We start from the raw sequence: 17,879 nt of genomic DNA on the forward strand, positions 1-17,879 counted from the left end.
GTGGTAAACTCTTACAGTTAGATCATCCCCAACTTTAGATGTCCTTGCAGCCTCACATTAAACTTTTGCCCTGCAAAGTGTAGTTAATCTCATCAAGTTGGAGTTTGATGGCTGGCACAGTATGATGAGCATGTGGACAGATGAGGCACCACTTTTTTAATAGGTGTGCAACTTCAGGTTTAGTTACTTACAGTACCTATAAAAAGTATTCACCCCCCTTGGAAGTTTTCATGGTTTATTGTTTTACAACATTAAATTTAAGTTGGTTTATTTGACACTGATCAACAGAAAAAGACGCTTTTGTGTCAAAGTGATAACAGACCTCTACAAAATGATCTACAATAATACATAAAATAATTGATTGCATATGTATTCACCCCCTTTAATATGACACAACAAATCATCACTGATGCAGCCGATTGGTTTTAGAAGTCACACAATTAGTTAAATGGAGATTTGGTTTTGGAGACCTGTGCACAGTCAAGGTGTTTCAATTGATTGTAGTTAAAATGCACCTGTATCTGGAAGGTCCAACTGCTGGAGAGTCAGTATCCTGGCAAAAACTACACCATGAAGACAAAAGAACACTCCAAGCATCTCTGCAAAAAAATGTTATTGAAAAGCGCATGTCAGGAGATAGATTCAAGAAAATTTTCAAGTCACTGAATATTCCTTGGAGTACAGTTAAGTCAATCATCAAGAAATGGAAATAATATGGCATAGCTGTAAATCTGCCTAGAGCAGGCCATCCTCAAAAACTTAGTGACCACACAAGAAGGGGACCCATGAGGGAGGCCACCAAGAAACCTGTGACAGCTTTGGAAGAGTTACAAGCTTCAGTGGCTGAGTTGGGAGAGACTGCGTATACAACCACTGTTGCCCAGTTGCTTCACCAGTCACAGCTTTATGAGAAAATGCAAAGAGAAAGCCACTGTTGAAAAAACTCACATGAAATCTCATTCAGAGTTTACCAGAAGGCATGTGGGAGTTAACAAATTTCATGACACGCGCCGGTGATAATAAACCTGATTCTGATTCTGATTCTGAAGTCAGCTGGAAGAAGGTTCAATGGTCTGATGAAACCAAAATTAAGCTTTTTGGCCATCAGACTAAACACTATGTATGGTGTAAGTGAAAGACCACACATCATCAAAAACACACCGTCCTTACTGTGAAGCATGGTGGTGGCTGCATCGTGCTGTGGTGATGTTCTACTGCAGCAGGCCCTGGAAGGCTTGTGAAGGAAAAGGGTTAAATGAATTTAGCAAAATACAGGGGAATCCTGGAGGAAAACTTGATGCCGTTTGCAAGTGAACTGCGACTTGGGAGAAGATTTGTTTTCCACCAAGTCAATGACCCCAAGCTTAAAGCCAAACGTACACAGGAATGGCTTAAAAACAACAAAGGTAATGTCTTGAGTGGCCAAGTCAGAGCCCAAACCTCAGTCCAATTGAGAATTTGTGGTTGGACATGAAAAGGGCTGTTCACTCAGGATCCCCATGGAATCTGACAGAGCTCGAGCAGTTTTGTAAAGAAGAATGGGACAAAATTGCAATGTGCAGACATGCAAAGCTGATAGAGACCTGTTTGCACAGACTCAAGGCTGTAATTGCTGCCAAAGGTGCATTTACTAAATACTGACTTGAAGGGGGTGAATACTTATGCAATTATTTTGCATTTAGTAATTGTAATAAATTTAGACCAATTTGTAGAAATTTATTTTTACTTTGACACAGAAGAGTCTTTTCTGTTGATCAGCATTAAAAAGCCAAATTAAATCCACTTGTGATTCAGTGTTGTAAAACAATAAAACATGAAAACTTCCACGAGTGGTGAATACTTTTTATGGTTATCTTGAGCATACTGTGCATGTCAATGATAAATGTCTGTGGTTCTGTTTGCGGTCTGATCAATAATCTGTTCTCTTTGCAAGTAAATGACAATGCTCTATCTTTAGGAGTGCAATGCCTTGTAATGAGCTCAGTTGCATTTTTGATTATTCAGATGTATTCAATTTAAGGAGCTTATGTCCAGCTAGTTTCAAAATGAAACATGGGAGTTGAGATGTGTAGCCTTTACATTCCTGATGTTACAAATAGTCTGAAATCTAATGAAAGGTCACTGACCAGAAATATTAACTCATTTTCACCCTGCTACATCTAGTCAGAATCTGCATAATTTTACCTTTGCACTAAATTATTGAGATTGGTTAAAATAAAATAATGGAGTACTTTAAAAAATAAGAGCCAAGATTTTGTAAGCAGTACATTTTGAAGTTGAAAATTTTTACAGGATTGAGGTGTTTCATTTGAGAGGAAAGCTTTCAATTTTAAATAAGTATTTTGCATTACAATGAGTTGTATAACATTTAACTTGTAGCTCCTGGTAAGTTGATTGTGGTGTTGGAAAAGTATCATTTAGTGAAAAGTAAATTTCAAAACTTTTATTTACTAACTTGTAATGATTGTATGTTACTATTATTTTGAGTTTACCATAAGCATGTTTCCCTTTTAAGAGCATTGCGTGCGTTTCCCTTTTAAGAACACCTTGCTTAGTTATGAGCATGTGCCGAAAATTGAATGCAATGAAGAAACAGAATAGTAGACTCCATTTTGCACATCTCGGATGTATTTTTATATTTCAGTAGTGCAGGAGCTAACCCATCAGAATTTGCACCGACCTAAAGTGCGTGAATGAAATTATAGCATAATTGTGATTATGAGTTTATATATTCATCCAGCTTTTGTTTCATCTCCCCCCTTTATTATATACGCAATGCACTGAATGTCTCTTCGACACAAGTATTTTTCAACTCTGATCCTCATCAGCCCTGTTACTTCATTCAGTGTGTAATGTCCGTATATCCTGAAGGCAAAAATACAGATACCACAACGAAATGGTTTGATTTGATTGTTGAAGAGTGTGTCTTACAAAGCATCAGCATGCTAGTTTGGTTAGCGAGCTGCATCGGAACTGCGTAATTACAGATAAAGGTCGCAGTCAATGTACTGTTTTCAAGTGCTTAAAGAGCCATTTTAATCTAACCTGTTAGGTGTGGAAAAAAAACCCGAGGCAAATAAAACAACAGCCAATCCAATTAAATTAATTTCTTGCTGGGCAGCTGAAGTTAAAAATGCCCCCTCACTGTTTCTCACATCAGATTATTAGTCACTGTAAAATTAATACTGCTAACTAGCCATCAGTTCATCTGAACAAAGCTATTTTTCTGTTATGTATCTAAATGTGTATGGGGCACACTTTTTTAAGTGTCCCAGTTATTTTCCACTGTACTGAGAACACTGTGTGTAAAGCCCTTGTAGTAAAAGGAGTTTAAAAGACACGTTTACCAGCATTTCCTGATCAAGTTGAAGTTTAATTGTCTTTCAACCATGAGCATGAATACAGCCAAAGGAAACAGCATTGCACTGGGGTCAAGGTGCCAAACACAGTGCCAACAGTTGCACACAGCACAAGTCACATACAGCACATATAAGATAGGGGTAAACATAGTCACACAAAAAATAATACTGCTCAAGTCCCTGAATGTCATGTCCTGTAGGTTGATGGTACGTGATGTTGTCGCCAAGAACAAGCCCACAGCAACCTGCAGGTGAATGCAGTCCAGCTTGTCTTCCACTGAGCAAACACTGGAGGGCAGCACCAGCAGAAAGGGACAGGCCCCAATCCAGCATGGACGTCGTGCCGTGCCACCTCTGGCGTCTCAGCTCCTGGGCACCTGAAAAAGACAACTCCGCGGCGTGAGGCCTAGTTTGTGCCACAACCAAAGCCAAGCAGCTCCTCCGCCATTGGTCTCGCCAGTAAACCAGCGAACCAGGCTTGCAGATTCTCTATTACCAGTGTCTTGTGATTGCAAGAAAAAGATCCAAGACTCGCTGTTAGACTGCACTCTGCCTTTGTACACTAATATCTATGCCTTTCTGTAGAAGGCAGTAACACGGTCTGCCCCACGTTCAGCTCTTCCGCTAACGAGCAACTCACTGATGGGGACAACCTACAAACTTGAAGTTCTTAATGTCCGGCAGTGTCCTACAATAGTAAAAAAAAAACTTATTTAAAAATGATAATAGCACCTTTGGTTTGACCCGGAGAGGTTACTGTCTCACACCACCATCTTACTGGAAAGTATGATCAGTGGCTCTGATCATATTTATAATGAGGCCCCATGTGCCACCTAGGCACTAAGGGTTCAGACGACGATATTTATAATAGAAACTTCTTATAAATATAAGTTCATAATTACAGATTCATGTGGAGGTGGCATAGTTGTGTTGTTCTTGTATCTGACCTCCAGAGAAATTGTGTTCCAATTAGTTATATTTCTTCATGAGATGTCAAAAATCTTGCTGTTTATTTTGAGGTATTAATATTGTACAAATATGTGCAGGTGAAGACCCAGTTTCATCTATGGGCCTTAATAAAGTGGCCACTGAGAGTATCTGCTGTTGTAGCCTATCTAATTCAAGACATGTTGCATACTCAGAGATGTCCTTCTACACACCACTGCTGTAATGCATGGTTATTTGAGTTACTGTTGGCTTCCTATAAGCTTGAATTAGTTTGACTGTTCTCCTCTGACCTCTCTCAGTAAAAGGTGTTTTCATCCACAGAACTGTCACTCACTGACTATCTTTTGATTTGTCGCACCATCCTCTTTTAACTGTAGAGATTGTCGTCTGTGAAAATCCCAGGAGATCAGCAGTTTCTGAGGTAGTCAAACCACCCCATCTGACACCAACAAGATTTCCATGGTCAAAGTAACTTAGATCACATTTCCTTTCCATTCTGATGTTTGGTCTGAACAACTGAACCTTTTGACCATGTCTGCATGCATTTATGCATTGAGTTGCTGCCTCATAATTGGCTGATTAGGTATTTGCTGTAAGGATCAGATGTACCTAGTGAAGTGGCCACTGAGTGTAACATCTCTGTAACATCACCCAAAGACAATAGTTGGTCCTGACTTTTCCATTCATTTACTTTTGGGCTCTGGGCATCACTTGCAAAATCAATGTTTATTGCTCTAGCACGAGGAAATCTGCAGATGCTGGAATTTCAAGCAACACACATAAAAGTTGCTGGTGAATACAGCAGGCCAGACAGCATCTCTAGGAAGAGGTACAGTCGACGTTTCGGGCTGAGACCCTTCGTCAGGACTAACTGAAAGAAGAGCTAGTAAGAGATTTGAAAGTGGGAGGGGGAGGGGGAGATCCGAAATGATAGGAGAAGACAGGAGAGGGAGGGATAGAGCCAAGAGCTGGACAGTTGATTGGCAAAAGGGATATGAGACAGGAGGCCTAGGGAGAAAGAAAAGGGGGAGGGGGGAAAACCCAGAGGATGTGCAAGGGGTATAGTGAGGGGGACATTGGGAGAAAAAGGAGAGAGAGAGAAGGAATGTGTGTAGATAAATAAATGACGGATGGGGTACGAAGGAGAGGTGGGGCATTAGCGGAAGTTTGAGAAGTCAATGTTCATGCCATCAGGTTGGAGGCTACCCAAACGGAATATAAGGTGTTGTTCCTCCAGCCTGAGTGTGGCTTCATCTTTACAGTAGAGGAGGCCGTGAATAGACATATCAGAATGGGAATGGGACGTCCACGGTCTGATATGTCTATCCACGGCTTCCTCTACTGTAAAGATGAAGCCACACTCAGGTTGGAGGAACAACACCTTTTATTCCGTCTGGGTAGCCTCCAACCTGATGGCATGAACATTGACTTCTCAAATTTCTGCTAATGCCCCACCTCCCCCTCGTACCCCATCCGTCATTTACTTATAAACACACATTCTTTTTCTCTCTCTCTCCTTTTTCTCCCTCTGTCCCTCTCACTATACCCCTTGCACATCTTCTGGGTTTTTCCCCCCCTCCTCCTTTTTCTTTCTCCCTAGGCCTCCTGTCCCATGATCCTCTCATATCCCTTTTGCCAATCGACTGTCCAGCTCTTGGCTACATCCCTCCCCCTCCTGTCTTCTCCTATCATTTCAGATCTCCCACTCCCCCTCCCACTTTCAAATCTCTTACTAGCTCTTCTTTCAGTTAGTCCTGACGAAGGGTCCCGGCCCGAAGCATCAACTGTACCTCTTCCTAGAGATGCTGCCTGGCGTGCTGCGTTCACCAGCAACTTTTATGTTTATTGCTCTAGGGAAGTTTCTGATGAGCTGTGGCTGTAAGCCTGCAGTGGTGATGGTACTCCTGTTGTGCTGGGTAAGGAGTCCCAGAGCAATAGACCTAATGATGATGAAAGGACTTCCAGGTCTGTGAAAATAACAAAAAAAAACAACAGCAGATATTGGAAATATATATCAAAACCATAAAATGCCCAAAACACTCAGGTCAGACCACACTTGTGGGTAGAGAAATGTAATCAAAATGATAAAGTTTAAGGGAAAGGGGGATTCTCAATATTCCTGTAAACAATGGATTCAGTACTGACTATGTCTGTGACTGCAGTGTGTTTGAATAACGTCTCACAGTTGCTTTCTTTGGAGCAAGATAAGGGTTAAAATTCACCCAGATCCACATAAGATACCTCTGGGCTTTTCACACCTTTTGATTTTGACAAAAAGCAGTACCTGATGGAAATTAGACAGAACATTCCTTTTTTAATTCAAGCATAAATTTGATGAATGTTCTTATCTTTGTCATTAAGTTGTGGCTCCAGGAAACCAGGTAGGACATTCTTTTCTTTAATTAAGGTGGCTGGAGTGTCTAACAAATTGATTGTACTTTTGTATCAATAGTCCATTGACTTGGCCGGAATAGTTATCAAACTGATTGTTCTTTTGTATCGGTGGCCTTGTAACTTCTGACAATTCTGACATCGGGCAGTGAACTTGTAGAACCGCCGGGGAGATAAGAAAGGGTCTCTCCCTGATGTCGTGTCCAAGGTCACTCGCCGGCTGAGCTCGAAGAAATAAACGGGTGAAAAGATAAGTAACGATCTTTTTGTGCTGTTGTTATTTGATCTAGCAAAGTTGCATTTACAAAAAGATTTACGTAGAACATAAAACAGCACAGCACGGGAACAAGCCCTTTGGCCCACAATGTTGTACCGAACTAGCTAAACAGCAAACCAAAAAAAAACCCTAACACTAATCCCTCCTACCTACTCACTGTTCATATCCCTCTACCTTCCTCACATTCATGTGCCTGTCTAAGTATTATTTAAAAGCCTCTAATGTATTTGCCTCTATCACCATACCAGGCGGTGCATTCTAGGCATCCACCACTCTCTGAATGAACAACTGCCCCTTACATCCCCTTTAAACCTGCGTCTTCTACCTTTCAATTCATGCCGTCTGGTAATTGGTACTTCAACCCTGGGGAACAGATATTCCCTGTCTACTCTACCTATGCCTCTCATAATCTTATCAGAAAAGATCTCTCATAATCTCTCTATCAGATCTCCCCTCAGCCTCTGCTGCTGCAAAGAAAAGAACACAAGTTTATCCAGCCTTTCAATGTAGCACATGCCCTCTAAACCAGGCAGCATCCTGGTAAACCTCTTCTACACCCTCTCCCAAGCCTCAACGCCCTTCCCATAACGGGGGCGACCAGAACGGTATGCAAAACTCCAGAGGTGGTCCAACCAGAGTTTTAGAAAGTTCCAACATAACCTCTTGACTTTTGGACTCAGTGCCTTGACTAATGAAAGCAAGCAATCCATAAGCTTCCTTAACCACAGCATCAACCTGTGTAGATGCTTTCAAGGACCATAGATCATAAGACATAGGAGCAGAACTAAGCCATTCAGCCCTTTGAATCTGCTCCGCCATTCCATCATGGCAGATCCCGGATTCCACTCAACCCCATACACCTTCCTTCTCGCCATATCCTGTAATGTCCTGACCAATCAGGAAACTTAACAAATTCTACCCCATCTAAACCCCTTGCACTAAGAAATTTCCAGTTTATATTGGGGAAGTTGAAATTCCCTGTGACAACAATCCTATTATTTTTGCACATTTCCTTAATCTGATTACATATGCTCCTCAATGGTGGGGGGGGGGGCGGGCGGGGTGGTGGTGCGGGTAAGGGTTCGGTAGATAGAACATAGAACAGTACAACACAGGAATGGGCCCTTCAGCTCTTAGTGTTGTACCAAAACAGCCAAAAAGTAAATCAAAAACCCCCAAACACTAAAACCTCTTACCTGCACAATGCCCATATCCCTCCATCTTCCTCACAGTCATGTGCCTCTGTAAGTGTCTCCTTAGGTCAGAGATTCTTTATTGGAAATGAAAAGACCGAAGAACTTTGTGAACCTGCAAGGAGGGAGTATGTCTCTGGTAGGGTGAAATTGGGGTGAGCATGGGCTTAGTTATAAGCAGTTTATCAGATAATGAGTAGGTGGGCTTCCAGCATTTTCTCTTTCTACTTTTATATTTTCTGATCTATGTCTTAGAAGGGAATCTGGAGATCACAACGTCTTGTAGCATTACACTGGCCCTCCAGCTGAGCAACACACCATCTGTCAAGCAGTATTCACACTAAGCCTGCACTGATCCCATTGTATTCTGTTTATGTTCCCTCAGGTTCTACTACTAACCAACACACCAGGGTACCTTACAGTGGCCAGTCAACCTACCAAGTCACAAGTCTTTGGGCTGTGGGTGGAATCTGGAGCACTCAGAAGAAACCTGAGCAGCTGCAGGTTGAATTGCACTGGAGATCAGGGTTTAACCTGGGTCACTATAGCTGTCAAGCTGAAAAATCTACACGTTTAGCCACTGTGCTGCCTAGATGGTAGTGTTCCAACCTGCCACTGCACCTGTACTTGGCAATGGAGGTCTCAAGCTTGGGTCAGAACAGCCTGGGCAACTAATTACAGTGCATTTTGTAGATGATGGTGGAATGGGATCCCAATCAAGCAGATTGCTTTAACCTGAACAATTTCACAACACATGCCGGAGATAATAAACCTGATTCTGATTCTGAATGGGGTTGAGTGTTGTTGAAGTTGCACTCATCCAGGCATAAAAAAGGGTATTGCAGTACACTCTTGACTTGCACATTTTGAATGGTGCAAAGGCTTTAGGGTGTCAGGGTACTTGTCTCCGACCTTCTCTTATACTGTAGTGATAAAATTTCTGAGGCAGATCCATTTCAGTACTTAGTTGATAGGGATCCTCGAGATCAGAGACTGCATGGTGGTGCCATTGAATGTCGAGGGCAAGAGATTAACACTTTTTTGTTCTAACTGGTTACTTCCTGACATCTGTGGCACAAATTTTCCTTGCTATTTATCAGTCGGTAATACTGGTAAGGTGTTGCTGCAAGCAGGCAAGAACTCCTTCATTTGCTGAGAGGCTGGCTGACTGCAATGACTCCCGATTGTAATGGAAGGGAAACAGCTGAACATGGTTGGACTACGACTGACAGGAGGATGTAATTTCACTGTGACAGGAGTATCCATGAAGGCTGTAGTAAATGGTGGAGGCTGCAGTTAATAATGAAATATTGCCAGGTGTATCTCTATATATGCACAGTATACTTTAGCAGTTTCTACTATGACGCAGTGACAAAGTTTTTTTCAGCAGTGGGAGTGGGGGGGGCATGGATCTGTAGAAGTTGGAAAAAGAAGACAATTTTTTTATTGAGCAATATTGTGACCGTAAGCTGCTCTCTAGTTATAATGGCAGATGAATACTGATGTAAATTTTAAGTAGCTGAGCCTCAGTCCTGATCCCCGAGCCACATGCGAGTTTCGTTTTGTCAGCTTGACAATGATCGCTCTGTCCAATCTGTTAATCAGTTCCCTAGCCATGTTAATAGCACACTACCCTGTGACCCTCTCGTTGTATCATTTTTCATGTGGCATTTTACAGAATGCCTTTGGAAATCCAAACGCTGGTTACTCACTGGTTCTGTCCTGAGCTGATTTCTTTGTAGGTCAGAAATGTCCATTTTCTATAATAACCCAAATCTCATCATTGCTCTGTTTATTCTGGCTGTAATTCTTTCATTTCACTGAATATTCAATCTAACATGACCTATCATTAAGCCAATGGAATATATACTACATCCAGTCATTAGTCGTTTGTTCATTATGTGCCATGTTGTACGACATAGGCGATCATGGTCTTTCCGTGACCATGATTGTTCTTGGCAAATCTTTCTACAGAAATGGTTTGCCATTGCCTTCTTCTGGGCAGTGTCTTTTCAAGACGGGTGACCCCAGCCATTATCAATGCTCTACAGAGATTGTCTGGCTGGCACCAGTGGTCGCATAACCATGACTTGTGATATGGACCAGCCGCTCATTAGACCATCCAGCACCTGCTCCTACGGCTTCATGTGACTCTGATCAGGGGTGAAGCAGGTGCAGCATCTTACCCAAAGGTGACCTGCAGGCTGGTGAAAGGAAGGAGAACCTTCCGTTCCCTTTGGTAGAGCCGTATCTCCACCCCTCCCACCCGCCAGTCATTAATAAATAGCACAAAACATTATTCTGCACAGTGATTACTAGGCACGTTAGCGTACTGCTTTATAGTGCCAGCAATTGGGGTTAAATTTCCGCCACTGTCTGTAAAGAGTTTGTACGTTCACCCCATGACCGCATGGGTTTCTTTTGGGTATTGTGGTTTCCTCCCAAATGCCAAAGGTGTGCAGGTTAGTGTTGGTAAATTGAGGACATACGATAACGCTGGAACACTGATGACACTTGCAGGCTGCTGGTCATTGACACAAATGATACATTTCAGTGAATGTTTTGATGTTTCAATGTACGTGTGACAAATAAAACTCACCTTTAATCTTTATTACTTTCTTGAAAGAAGCTTTAACACGTCTTGGACAGTTTGCATTAATCGGATTTCAATAAGTCAGGTGATCTGTAACCCAAGGAATCCTAAACGTGGTATCTACTACTCTGGCTCCTTGATGAATAAATTAGCAAATGATTTAAGGACCAGTATCTCCTGGACCTAATGGCTAGTTTTCCAAAAGAGGTAGCTGCAGAGATAGTGAATGCATTGATCGACATCTTCCAAAATTGCCATTAACATTAACTTTTTACATTGTTCCTTAGTTCCCCTTGCTGCTTCAATATCACTGCCTGCTGCTCTCTGTATATTTGTTTCATATTTTGTTTATTAATCATCATTCCAACAATTTAATCATCACCTGAACCTCCACAGGTTTGAGTTTGAAGTCTGACCAGCAGTCCTGGTTATTCAATTTGCCAGGACACTAATCGATCCACTCCCAGTGAAACCCATTTCAATGGGAGCAGTTTTCTCATTTTGCCAGTGCCATTTATCTCAAAGAGAGTTATGGTATCATAGTACCAGGTCCTTTAGCCACCATATTCTTATTGACTATTGAATTCCAAACTCTACATATCCTGTCAGTGATCTTCTGTACCTTGGTGACCCAAGTGCTCAAACAGTTTTTTTTTTAAGTGCTGTGAGAGTCCCTGCAGCTACCACTCACACAGCCAAGGTCCACTGAGAGACTATATAGAGCTCAACACCCTGAGATAAAGTCCCCCAGAGAAGCAAATACTCGCTGCAGCTATGGTTGTCGGGCACTGCTCTGATCTCCAACTAGCACCTGCTGCCCCTGCAATAAATCACCCCTCCTGCCAACCTTATGAAATGTTGACTTGTGTTCATTAGGGTTCGGGATGAGGTTCAGTTGACATGTGGAGTTTTATATGAAAATCAAAAAAAACTGCAGACACTGGGAATCTGAAATAAATACAGAAAATGCTGGAAATCTGTAGTGTTTCCAGCATTTTGTTTTTGTATTTTTTATTTCCAGATTTTTATAGTCCATTAGTTTTTCTACTAAAAGTTAATTTATCATGATTGTTGAAAGCTTTTCTTAAAAAAAATATGAAGCTACTCATTAAGTAGTAGAAAGTGGGTTAAATACTCACAGTCTGAAGGAAATAAAGAATCTCCACCAGCACTGCTGGCAGCAGGCAGCTTCTGCTTCCCCCTTCACCTGAATTCCCACGCTGATTTTCGCTTTCTGTCTAAGCCGCCCTCTGTAAGTTGCAATCACTCTCTCATTAATTTGTCCTGAATTTTACTGAAGAAAGTATTGTATATATTTTTAATTTTAGAGAAGCTTTTATGATGTCGGGAACTCGCAGCGGGGGCACCAGCATCTGGTTTTGCAGGAACAGGTGCTGAATGCTTTTTATCAGCCAGCAATCAAAACCATCAACAATAATGAGTTATAAACATAAGATTGTATCTGCTTTGGTGGATGTGTTTTATATGGTGGAGGAACTGTCTGCTATAAATAGAGCAGTGTAATAATTTTTGATGAAGTGATTATGGCATCAATCAGGGCTGATAATTGACTTAATTCTTACTTTGTAATATATGGATTAAACCTTCCTATGTTATTATGTTGGATGTTTGTAATTACATTGCAGGCACCTATATTATTCAGCTTCCCGATCTCTTACGAATTCATCTTAAACCAAGAAAATGTTCTTAAGGACAGTTGCAGAAATTTCTAATTTGTGGACTGTCTGCTGCTTCCCTTTTCTAAATGAAATTAGTGTTTAAATGTTTGCAAATGAAGATAAAATTTGGATAGTGCTGGCTCTGAGATTTGACGTAACAGGAGACTAGTCTGCACGCTGTGACCTTTAGCCTCGCTTTCAAACAGGCTCTTGTCGTCTTTGTTCAGAGGGAAAGAACAGCTGAAAATTGTTGCCTCTGCAAGTTTCTCCAATGCTTTGTAAAAAAAAAAGGCAGCAGCATACCAACGAGGTGCCTTGTTCACAGGTGTTTTCCTGGAATGAGTGCAAGAGCAACCTGGGAAAATTTGGCACAGCTCTCCTCTCTGACAGTTCCCTTTCTCCCTGTGGAGAAGCACCTGGCTGTTTTGGATGCCAGCCTGCCAGTGAGGTTGATATCAGTAACTTGCCATATGGAGAGTTACAGTTATATAGTAGCAATGTATAATGTAGTGCACTGCGTCTCTGACGTGCTTATCACTGACGCTTTAGCACTGCTATTGTTAGATTCTATACAGCCTCCTTCTGTATTCTGTTCAATTCGAAATTGTGCGGTGAACATGAGGAGACTACAGAGGGACAGAGATAGGATAAGTGAGTGGACAAAGGGAGTGCACCTGGCAAATGGGTCATATAATGGCAAATAGTGCAACGCTACTACAGTGGCAGTGACCTGGGTTCAATTCCTGCTGCTGTCCGCAAGGAGTTTGTATGAGCTTCCTGTGGCCACATGGGTTCCTTCCAGCTCCTGGGCTTTCCTCCCACATTCTGAAGACGTACAGGCTAATTGGTGAATTGATGTTGTTGACCAGTGTGGGCTCGTTGACATGGCTTTGACCAGCAGCCAATCCGGACATTGGAAGCTTTGAGAAGAGGGGTCTACAGTCAGGTCCACTGCCCGAGGATAAAAGGCGGCAGTGGGTCGGTACAACAACAAAAGAGCTTTGACCAGTGACCAATCGTTGTTTGTGATTGATTAGCAAGAGCAAATTAAAGGAAGGCGGGGCAAGCGCAGCAGCCATCGCCTGAGCGGACAGAGAGTGGCGATCTTAAGGCTTGAGCTGTTCAAGTCTCCAGCGAAGAGAGGCTTCAGTCAGAGAAAGCAGAGGAAAGAAAAGCTCAAGGTTAAGTTTTTTTTCTCTTTCCCTTCTTTATGTTTGCTCAGCTCAGAGAGTGGAGATGCCAGACAGGATAGTGGAGTGCTCCTCTTGCAGGATGTGGGAAGGGAGGGAGACCTCCAGTGTCCCTGACGACTACAACTGTGAGAAGTGCATCCAGCTTCTAACAATCCGTGTTAAGGAGCTGGAGCTGGGACTGGATAAACTCCGGATTATTCGGGAGGCTGAAGGGATGATAGATGGGACATATAGAGAGGCAGTTACACCCAAGGAGCAGGACACAGGAGACTGGGTGACAGTCAGGAAGGGGAAAGGTGCCCGTGACCATCCCCCTCAACAACAGGTATATGGCTTTGGATACTGTCAAGGGGTGGGGGGAATGACCTAACGGGAAAGTCACTGTGGTCAAGTCTCTGGCACTGAGTCTGCCTCTGTGACTCAGAAGGGATGGAGGAAGGAGGGGCATGCTCTTAGTTAGGGGAATGGACGGGGGTTCTGTGGGCAAGAACAAGATTCCTGGGTAGTATGTTATCTCCCAGGTGCCAGGGTCTGGGATATCTCAGATCGAGTCGTCAGCATTCTTTAGCGGGAGGGTGAACAGCCAGAAGTCGTGGTCCATGCAGGTGCCATTGACATGGGTAAGACAAGTGTTGAGATTCTGTGTGGGAAATTCAGAGAGTTATGTGCTAAGTTAAAGGGCAGAATCTCCAGGGTTTTGATCTCAGGACTGCCACCTGCGTTATTGAGGCCAGAACTAGGAAGATTATGCAGTTTAATATGTGGCTAAGGAGTTGGCGTAGGAGGGAGGGCATAAGTTTTTGGCTCTCTTCCAAAAAATGTGGGACCTATAGAGAAGGGGTGGTTTGCACCTGAACTAGAGGGTGACAAATATCCTAGCAGTAAGATTTGTTAATGCTGCATAGTGGGGTTCAAACTAGAGTTGCAGGGTGATGGGAACCAGAATGCCAGAACAGTTGGTGGAGAGGTTGTGGAAACAGATATTGGTAAGACCTCAGATAAAGTTAGGAATCAAAAGGTTCGACTAGTGTCATGAGCTGCGTATATTGCAAGGCAATAAGTATCATAGGAAAGGTGGGTAATAATGCTGAAGATGAGGTAGCTGGTTTACAAACAGAGGCAATGTGTAGTGAGGAGAGGCTGTTGATTGCTGTCAACAGGATTAGTTGCAACGTAAAAAGTGGACAAAATCGAAAATGACTGAAGGTGTTATATTTGAATGCACGCAGTGTATGAAATAAGGTAGATGAACTAGCAGCACAGTTGCAGATTGGCAGGTATGATGTTATGGGCATCACTGAATCATGGCTGAAAGAAGATTATAGCTGGGAACTTAATGTCCAAGGATACACATTGTATCAGAGGGACAGAGGGGGCGGTGTTGCTCTGTTGGTGAAAAGTGAAAACAAGTCATTAGAAAGAGGTGACATCAGATTGGAAGATTTTCAATCATAGGGCTAAGGAACTACAAGGGTAAAAAGACCCTGATGGGAGTTGTATACAGAGCCCCAAACAGTAGAAGGGATGTGGTCTACAAATTACAACATGCATGTCAAAAGGACAATGTTACAATAGTCATGATGACTTCAATATTAGATTAGATTAGATTATGAGGACACACAGTCCTTTTTTATTGTCATTTAGTAATGCATGCATTAAGAAATAATACAATTTGTGCCTCCAGACTGGTATCGCAGAAACACAAGACAAACCAAGACTAAAAAAAACTGACAAAAACCACATAATTATAACATATAATTACAACAGTGCAAGCAATACCGTAATTTGATAGAAGAACAGACCATGGGCACGGTAAAAAAAAAGTCTCAAAGTCTCTCGAAAGTCCCATCATCTCACGCAGACAGTAGAAGGAAGAAAACTCTTCCTGCCATGAGCTTTCAGCGCCACAAACTTGCTGACGCAGCATCCTGGAAGCACCTGACCACAGTCCGACTTCGAGTCCATCTGAAAACTTCGAGCCTCCGACCAGCTCTCCGACACCAAGCACCAAGCACCGAGCACCATCCCTGCCGAGTGCTTCGACCCCAGCCCCGGCAACAGGCGATAGGCAAAGCTGAGGATTTGGGGCCTTCCCCTCCGGAGATTCTGGATTGCATAGTAGCAGTGGCAGCGAAGCGGGCATTTCAGAAGTTTCTCCAGATGTTCCTTTGTGCTTCTCACGGCTGTCTCCATCAAATCAGGATTGTGCATGGCATCCTACTTCACAAATATGATATCAATATGCAGGTAGATTGGGAAAATCAGGTTAGTGCTGGATTGCAGGAAGGACAATTTTTTGAGTGCCTACAAGATGGCTTTTCAGAGCAGCTCAGGGTTGATTCTGGATTAGTTGTTGTGCAATGAACCAGAATTGATTAGAGAGCTTTAGGTAAAAGAACCCTTAGGGACAATTGAGTAAAGGAAATTACAGAGGCGTGAAAGAAGAGTTGCCCAGAATTGATTGGAAATATAAAATGTAGGGATTATGGTAGAGCAGCAATGGCTGGAATTTCTGGAAGCAATTCAGAAGGCACAGGGCATGTGTTTCCTAAAGAAAAAGAAGTATTCTAAAGGAAAGATGACACAACCTTGGCAAACAAGAGAAGTCAAAACCTAAATACAAGCTAAAGAGAGACCTTATAATAGAGCAAAAATTAATGGGGAAGTTAGAGGATTGGGAAGCTTTTAAAAACCAACCGAAGGCAACTAAAAAGTCATTAAAAAGGTGAAGATAGAATACAAAAGTAAGCTAGCCAATAATATTGAAGAGGATACCAAAGTTTCTTCAGATACATAAAGTGTAAAAGAGGCGAGAGTGGATATTGGACAGCTGGAGCACAATGCTGGAGAGGGAGTAGTGGGGGCAGGTAAATGGTGGATGAACTGAAAAAGTATTTTGCATCAGTCTTCACTGTGGAAGTCACTAGCAGTATGGAGGAAGTTCCAGGTGTCAGCAGGTCATGAAGTGTGTGAAGTTACCATTGCTAGAGAGAAGGTTATTGGGAAATTGAAAGGTCTGAAGGTAGATAAGTCACCTAGACCAAATGGTGTACACCCTAGGGTCCTGAAAGTGGTGGCTGAAGAGGCCATGGAGGCATTAGTAATGATCTTTCAAGAATAATTAGGTTCTGGAATGGTTCCGGAAGACTAGAAAATTGCAAATGTCACTCCACTCTTCAAGAAGGGAGAAAGGCAGAAGAAAGAAAACGAGGCCGTGGTCAGCATAGTTTGCTCAGGGGAAAATCTCGCTTAAAAAATCTTTTGGAACTCTTTGAAGAAATAACAAGCTGGATAGACAAAGGAGAAGCAGTTGATATTGCGTACTTGGATTTTCAGAAGGCCTTTGACAAGTTGCCAAACATGAGGCTGCTTAACAAGCTAAGAGCCCATTGTATTGCAGGAAAGATAAAGCACAGGTAAAGGAGTGACTGATTGGCAGGAGGCAAAGAGTAGGAATAAAAGGAGGCTTTTCTGGTTGGCTGCCAGTGAGTAGTGGTATTCCATAAGACCATAAGACAAAGGAGCAGAAGTCAGTCATTCGGCCCATCGAGTCTGCTCCGCCGTTTTATCATGAGCTGATCCATTCTCCCATTTAGTCCCACTCCCCCACCTTCTCACCATAACCTTTGATGCCCTGGCTACTCAAATACCTATCAATCTCTGCCTTAAATACCCCCAATGACTTGGCCTCCACTGCTGCCCGTGGCAACAAATTCCATAGATTCACCACCCTCTGGCTAAAAAAATTTCTTTGCATTTCTGTTCTGAATGGGTGCCCTTCAATCCTTAAGTCATGCCCTCTTGTACTAGACTCCCCCATCATGGGAAACAACTTTGCCACATCCACTCTGTCCATGCCTTTCAACATTCGAAATGTTTCTATGAGGTCTCCCCTCATTCTTCTAAACTCCAAGGAATACAGTCCAAGAGCGGACAAACGTTCCTCATATGTTAACCCTCTCATTCCCGGAATCATTCTAGTGAATCTTCTCTGTACCCTCTCCAACGTCAGCACATCCTTTCTTAAATAAGGAGACCAAAACTGCCCACAGTACTCCAGGTGAGGTCTCACCAGCGCCTTATAGAGCCTCACCATCACATCCCTGCTCCTATACTCTATTCCTCTAGAAATGAATGCCAACATTGCATTCGCCTTCTTCACTACCGACTCAACCTGGAGGTTAACCTTAAGGGTATCCTGTACGAGGACTCCCAAGTCCCGTTGCATCTCCGAACTTTGAATTCT

General features: G+C 42.7%; 1 protein-coding gene across 1 annotated transcript in view; it reads left to right on the plus strand.

The window, feature by feature from the left end:
- The window catches only part of nexmifb (neurite extension and migration factor b), a 159,195-nt gene that overhangs the window by 18,130 nt on the left and 123,186 nt on the right, over positions 1-17,879 (plus strand). The window lies entirely within an intron of this gene.

This window comes from Mobula birostris, chromosome 10 (genome assembly GCF_030028105.1).
Source record: "Mobula birostris isolate sMobBir1 chromosome 10, sMobBir1.hap1, whole genome shotgun sequence".
Lineage (NCBI taxonomy): Eukaryota > Metazoa > Chordata > Chondrichthyes > Myliobatiformes > Myliobatidae > Mobula > Mobula birostris.